Raw genomic sequence first — 7765 nt, 5'->3', positions numbered from 1 at the left:
CTCCTTTTTTGGGTTCTGGGCCAGAATCACAGGGCTGGGCCTCGGGATGGGTTGGGAAGGCGAAAGAATGGAATAGGAAGGGGAAGGGGGAAGAGAAGCGCGTGGGGGAAGAGAAGCGCGTGGGTTCTTGCCTCTCTGATGCCCCGCCGGCTGTCATGGTGTAAATGCCAGAGGCACACACACGGGGGCTCCTGCCCTGGCTTGGTTCTTCAAGAAAGGAGGAGAAGCGTCCTCTCAGCACAGAGGGAGCTCTGCTCACTGGCTCCTCGAATCCTAGACATGGGCTGAGTTCTACTGTCTGGAAGGCGCTGCGGGTGAGCGCGGAGGACGCTAGAAGCAGGACGCGTCCCAGCCGTAGGGGACCGTGTGTGGCAGTCCCAGTCCTGGCACGAAGGTGGGCAGGCGGGCCCTGAGAGCTGCAGATGAAGCGGAAGCAGAGTGAGGGGGTGTTGCTCCCGAGGCGAGCACTGCCCTGGAAATGCCCCTGACCCAGCCCGGGTGGCAGGGCTGTGACCTGAGGGGCCCCATGATCGCTTCTGTGCTGCTGGTCACGGGGAAGCCGGGTGGTGACAGTGGCCCTCTTTGGGGATCGGGTGCTTTTGGGGCGGGAGAGATGTCTTAAATGGATAAATGCTGGGAGCAGTTTGCATTGGGCTGTGGAGAAGGCCGAGTGAGTGTCCTGTGGCCTGAAGGGACGGCGTGCCGGGCCCTGTCACAGGGTATTTGAACGCGGTGAAGGTTCAGTGGCTTTATTCCTACCGTCTCCACGAACGTTCTGTGGACGACAGCGGGGAATGCGCACGTCCCGGACAGCCCTGTTCCCCCTGGACTGGGGGCGCCCTCGCTGCCTCCTCGGCCAGGAGAAAGGATCGGGGCTCCCCGGAGTTGTCCGCGGCCAGTCCTGAAGAGTGGCTGGGTGTTCGTGGGAAGAAAGGAAGGAAGCTCAGAGGTCTGCATGGGAGAGAAGCTGAAAAGAGGCACCGAGGCGGTCTCCTCCTGTTCCTGGGGACCGTTGGGTTCCTTGCACGGAGCTGGTCTGGACCCCCTGCCCCACCCTCACCCATTTGGGCACTGGGTCTGTCCAAGTGGATCACTGGGGTCTGTCCTCCCGGAGGTGCGGAGGCAGAGAGCACGGCGTGCTTCGCTTCTCTGACGTTCCACTCGAACCCCGCGTCTGTGATCTGTCAGGGCAACGGAACATTTAGAGAGGGGGAGAGTGGGGGGGGGGTCACAATAGCACCGGACAGCTGTCCCAAGCACTGCAGACCCTCAGACGCCAGCGTGCACGTGTTCCGGCCTCTTCCAAAGCGGGACAGGAGCAGAGACTCACGGGTTAGAGAGGATTCGGACTGTGCATCCGAGGAAAGCGAACATTCTCAGCCCACTGAGATCTTGGAGGTTATGGCCCTGGGAAGTGCCGAAAGGGGCTCGGGAGTGAGTAGGGCGATCGGCCCTGCTGAGATGTGGTAGCCACGTCCGTGCATGTGCCAACTCGTGAACATTCGATGCGATCCCGCACTGGAAGCCCCTGCCCCTGGGTCTTTGGGCACATCCAAAGGCGGAGACTTTCAAGGCAAGTTTGACTTTCTCAGGAACCCCTCCCAGAAATGAGGGGGTTTTGCCTCGGAAAAGTAGAAATGCCTTTTGGGCTGAGAACGTAGTCCGCAAGAGTGAATCAGAGCGATGCCCAGTGCTGGGGCCCCTCTTGTGCTCCTCCTGCCCCCAGGCTAAGGGGGAAACAGCGTGGCCAGTCCTCTTGCGCTTAGGAAGGCTCCCGTGGCAGAATCCTGTTTGTCACAGGCATTCCTATCGAAGGCGCCCCAGGGACCCTGGATCCGTTCCTTGCCCTGACAGCACAGAACAGAGAGCGCGCTGCGTCCTCAGCCGGACACTGGTGTCAGACCCACGGACCCTTACGCGTGTGTGTCATGCCCGACGCGTGGGCCTTACTGCTCCGTGCAGGGCGGGCGGCCTTCCCCACAGGAGCCCCCGCTCGGGAAACGGGCTGTAGGGATGCTTCCTGCCCCCTGCACCGCCAGGTCCCTGAGCTACCCCGTCGGTCCCCTCGGGGCCGTCATGAGTCTTTTGGGAGCCGGGCAGCCAGCTGCATGTGGGCCTTGTGGGAACAGGGCGGGGGTCCTCCTCCTGGGGCCCGGCCCGCAGCCCCCATGCCTCGTGCACCGCCCGGCCTGTCCTGACCCTGGCCTCGGTCTGCAATGTCTGGGGTCTCGTCCTCCTGTCTCCCCGCTGCCAAGCCCTCACTCCCCAGTCCTCTCACACTCATCTTTCCTCGGGGGGCCCCAGCCACGAATCCCGCTCAGCGTGCCCGTGCTTCCGCTAGAGCTGACTCAACACCCTGGTGGCGAGTGCGCCCGGGGCCCGCGAATGACCGTCATCGCCCCGTGACTGTGTGAGACCGTGTACAATGCTGTGTTACTTTCGGAGATCTCCTGTGTAACCCCAACGGCTTCATGAAGCTGGTGGCCTTGTGCAGGTGACTCTGACGCTTTGCTTCCTGAGGCTGAGCCAGAGAGGGCGTGTGTCCCTGTCAGCCACCCCCAGAGCCTGCTGGGACCCTGGTGTCTGCAGTCGGGCCGTTGGAGCAGAGGAGAGACTTGCAGGTGACGGCGTGGCCACCGGGACGCTCCCCCACTCACCCCAGATACCCCCAGTCTCAAAAGCAGCCATGGAGGAGGGGGTTCGGGTTCCCATGCGGAAGGCTGTACAGAGGCTTGGCCGCCCCAGGAGAGGTGGGAGGAGGAGCACCCCCACCGCATCCCGTCTGGACTGCCCTGGGCTGAGCAGGGGAGGGTCAGGGGAGCCCAGAGGAGGCTGAGGTGAGCTGGAGCCTGTTTGACCTCGTGAACTGGGTGCTCTTGGCCCAAGTCCCAGGACTGGAGCCCGTGGGGCACTCCAGGATGGAAGCAGGGGTTCCTCTGCCAACAGGACCTTCCCATGTTCCTTTAGTGGGGAATTGATGGGTCCAGCTCTAAGGGGTATAACAGTGTAGCAGCCACGACTGCCCCAGGCCTTCAACCCATTTCCTTGGAGTCATTCCTAGAATGCAGTTCTTTAGCCATAGCCTGCTACGTGGGCACATGCCACCCAGGTCCTCAGCTATCCTAACCAGGGCAAGGCATATCAGACAGGAGCTCCCCAGCCCGAGGACCCTCAGTCATTGTGTTTCTGCTCTGAGGAGCTGATGTTTTCCTCCATGTGTAGCTAAACTTGCTCTGCATGCAGGTGTTCTTTGCAAGGAGTTGAGTTCCTCCTGACTCTTGCCAGACCTTCCCTGTGGCAGACACCACTGCAGATGTCTTAAAGCCCTTCTTGGGCAAATCGTGTTTGCAGGCCTATATCTGGCATCATTGGGAGCCTCCTACTCTAATCCAGGGAAGACATGTGTGAGGCCGGGTTCAGGCAATGGTGCAGGGCTTGAGAAAAGGAGTGGATTGTGGAGATGTTTATGAGATGGAATAATCCAGACTTGTGTATGATAATATGCTTGGGAGTTAAAGGAGAGGAAAGAAAGAATATTCAGGGTTTTTTTCCACACCGGTTTTGTGTGCTTGTGTTTACTTTTCTTTTTTCTTTCTTTTTTCCCCTACCCATTATGTTTTATTCAGTTTCTTTTTGTCCTTTTTATTTAAAATTTTCAATAAACTATTTATTTTAAACTATTTTATTTTAGATTTGTAAACAATTTGCAAAGGTATTACAGAGTTTGTACATGCCCCTCCCCCAGTTTCCCACTATGAACAGCTTCCGTTTATATGGTATGTTTATTACAATTAATGAGCTAATATTGATGCATTATTTATTATTAACTGAAGTCCTACTTTACTCAGAGGTCTGTCATGTTTACCTAGTGTCTGTTTTCTGTTCAAGGATCCCAGCCAACGTACTAGGTTATATTATTTGTAATATTTCCTTGGCTGTGATGGTTTCTTTGTTTTTGATGAGCTTGACTATTTTGGGGAGGAATGATTAGATTATTCATACATTGTCCCTCAGTCAGGATTTTTTATGATGTTTTGCTCATGATTAGTCTAGAGTTGTGTGTTAGGAAAAAAGACCATGGCGGTAAAGTCAGGACATCATATCAATAGCACATACTATTAGCATGATTTATCACTAAGGATGTTTACTTCGATCACCTGGCTGAGTTAATGCCCATTAGGTGTCTCCACTGTAACGTTACTGTTTCTGGCCTCCTGTTCATAATGTCGTCCTCAGAAGAAAGTCACCATGTGTGGCCCATACTTCAGGGCTAGAGAATTAGGCTCTATCTTGAAGTGGAAGTATCTGCATAAACTGGAATTTTTCTCCATTGGAGATTTGCCTATTCTCCCATGTTTATGTATTTAATCAGTCAAATATTTCTTTTCAATATAGACACATGGGTATTTATAGTACACTTTGGGTTAAAATCCAGCACAGCTTCATATATTTCTGTTGTTTAAATTGTTCCACATTTGGCCACTGGGAGCTCTTTCTGTTACCTCCCTCTGTATATTACCTTTGCCATATCCCTGGAAATGTTTGTGTTTGTTTTTATTTGTTTTTTAAGCACGTCTTTATTTTCAGGCTTTACAAGATGCTTCAGGCTCATCTTGTGTATTTCCTGCCCCAGTTCTAGAATCAGCAATTTCTCCGTGGACCCCTTGTTCCTTTTACTATAAAACAGTATGAGAAATCTAGATCTGTGTACTAAGTATGCTCATTGCGACTGAGGTGTCATTGCTTCTAGGGTTCCTTGATTGACAGAGGAAGGAATTACATGTGTGTTCACTACCCTGTGTGTATTCATAATTCTATAAATATTTTTATATGTAATCATCTATATCTGTATTAAGTTAAATAAGGGTTTTTACTGATATCTATGGCTCTAATCCTCCACCAAATAGATCATTATAGCCTCCTCCTCTACAGTGAAAAACCTGGAGCTTTACAAGTTAGTTATGTGTCAGTGTCCTGTTGTCTCTGCTGGGTATCCCCCAAGGCCTGGTTATTTCTGGTGGGGCAGCTAAAATAGAATTTGTGGGCCTGCAAAGCAGCAGTTCAGCTCCAGAACCCCATAGAACTTCACCAAAGTTATGCTTTCCCTCTAGGCTCTGGACTCTGAGAAGCCTACCTGGCCCCTTTCTGTGAAGCTCCTGAAAGGTCAAGAGTATCTGTTATCTGAGTGTCCAAACTGACAAACAATCCAACTCTTGATGCTTTTGGGGGTTGAGACCACCTATAACTAAGTTTGGTCATTCTAATCTGTCTGGAAAGTACTTCTTTCTTACTAGAGCATGAGATACAGAGTAAGCAAGACCCCAAGATGAGTTTTTATTTCCTGACCTTTCATTAGCTGTGTGGCTCAGGGCATGTTATATGAGCTTTTTTGTGCCTCAGTTCTCTTTCTCAATTCTGTGTTTGAATATTCACTGGGAAGCTCCTCAAGGCTGAAAATTAGACTCCACCCAGAGGGTGGTCAGGATAGCTGTATGAAAAACAGAGCCCCTCAGATTCAACAGATGATGAACTTGTTATATTTTCTCATCCTTAAAACTGATTTATATAATAATATACATTCTCCAGTGAGTGTTGGAAAGCTTAATTACAATTGTGAAATGATTTCAAGTTCTCAGATTAAAGGTGAGACATCATGGGAAATCATGAGTTGATACTTTGATCAATTATGATCAGTCAATTAATAATGATACTCTCAAGCTCTTCCTAAAATAAACTGCATAAAATTGCCTATTGTGAAACTCTGCTGTTGTGCAAAGTATGACTCTTTTCCATAATAATACTAGATGAATGTTTAAGGTATTGCTGTAGTCACAAGAACTCTCAAATTGGCTGTAAATGAGGACAGTATACTAGGTTACCTTCCGGGGTGTGGTGTAGTGTGGTCCAACATATACAAAAAGGAATACCTGTGAAGACTGTGATTTTAATTTTGGTTCCATACATTTAAGGAAATGTCTGTCATATCACTAGGTGATCACTAAGTAAAGCTGTTTCTTTGAAAAGATCACTAATATTGATAAATGTTTAGTAAGACCAAGAGAAAAAATAAGAGTCAATTACTAAAATAAAAAAATAGAAATGGGAATAGTATTACAGATGTTAAAGAAATAAAAAAGGATTGTTAGAGAATACTCTGAACAATTATACTCCAAGAAATTATATAACCTAAATGAAATGGATAAATTTCTAAAAACATAACCAAAATTGACTCAAGAAAAAAAGAAAATTCAAATAGACCTAACAGGTAAGGAGAATGAATCAGTGACCAAAAAAATCTCATAAGAAAGAACATGCCAAGACCAGGTAACTTCACTGGTGAATTCTACCAATACTTGAAAGAAGAACTTGTACAAATCTTCAATTTCTTCCCAAAATATAGAAGAGGAGGGAATACTTCCTATCTCATTCTGTGAGGTCACCTTTACCCCGGTAGTAAAGCTAGACAAAGACATCAAAAGAAAAGTAAACATCCAACATTCTTTCATGATATAAAGAATTTTCAACAAACTAGAAATAGAAGAAAACTTTCTTAACATGATAAAGGGAATTCATGCAAAACCCACATGTAACATACTCAATGGTCAAAGACTGAAATTTTCCCATTAAGCCAAGAAATAAGAAATAAGCCAAGAGGTGCTTGGGGGTGGCTCAGTCAGTTAAGCATCTGGCTCTTGATTTCTACTCAGGTCATGATCTCAGGGTTGTGAGATCAAGCCCCAAGCTGGGCTCCATGCTCAGTGGGGAGGAGTCTGCTTGAGAGTCTCTCTCTCCCTTTCCCTTTGCCCCTCCTTCCTCTGTCTAAAATTAATAATAAACAAATCTCTTTTTTGTATAAAGCATTTAATTTATTGGTCTTTTTGGGGTATTTGATGTATCTCCAGTGTATTACAACTGAGCCATTAATCTTGTCGCTTCATCAACATTAACTGGTTCGTTTTCATGACATTGCAGAGCAATCAGCTATTTCTGCAGAGGTTCAAGGGAAAGGCCTTTTGAGAAATATGCAAGCTCCTTTTGTATATCTACAAAAATTTTATACACTCTGTTAACTTTTTCCTTATTCATAATCTTCTTAAGGTTAGTGGTAACTGGTTTTCCTTTGTTTTTAGGCTTTAAGGGTTTTTTTGGCTGGCTATATGAAATGCATTCCTGGACTTCGGCCCTCTTAGTTTGTTCTTAGCCATTGTCTTCAATATCCTCGTGCAGCAACTCACACTCCGGGTGATGCCATCTACACCCAAAGGATCTTCAGGGTAAATAAATATTTTGTAAAAACAAATAAATAAAGCCAAGAATTCCTGCTTTTGCCACTTTTATTTTATTGTACTGGAAGTGCTAACCAGAGTGATGAGGCAAAAATAAAGACATACAAAGTGGAAAAAAAAAGAAGAAAAAAGTATTTAAAAAAAATTTATCCAAGGAAGTATAAGACTTGTACACCAAAAACTACAAAACAGGGTTGCCTGTTATCTCAGTTGTTTAATCGACAGCCTTTGGCTCAGGTCATGATCCCGGGTGCTGGGATTGAGCCCTTGTCGGGCTCCCTACTCAGTGGGGAGTCTGCTTCTCTCTCTCCCTCTGCTCCTCCCCCAGCCTGGGTGCTCTCTGACTGCCCCCCCCTCAAATAAATTAATAAAAATTTTTAAAAAGCAATAATAAAAACTACAAAACATTGCTCAAAGAAATTAAAAAAGACTTCAGCATATGGAAATATACCATATTCTTTCCATATGGAAAGAATCCA

General features: G+C 47.6%; 1 pseudogene; it reads right to left on the bottom strand.

The window, feature by feature from the left end:
• Positions 1 to 6886: 6886 nt before the first annotated feature.
• Positions 6887 to 7217, bottom strand: LOC111139212 (annotated as a pseudogene).
• Positions 7218 to 7765: the final 548 nt, after the last annotated feature.

This window comes from Enhydra lutris, unplaced genomic scaffold (genome assembly GCF_002288905.1).
Source record: "Enhydra lutris kenyoni isolate GAN:26980312 unplaced genomic scaffold, ASM228890v2 scaffoldscaffold96, whole genome shotgun sequence".
In the NCBI taxonomy this organism is placed as follows: Eukaryota; Metazoa; Chordata; class Mammalia; order Carnivora; family Mustelidae; genus Enhydra; species Enhydra lutris.
The sequence above is the reverse complement of the archived record's forward strand: the minus strand, read 5'-3'. Positions and strand labels throughout refer to the sequence as shown.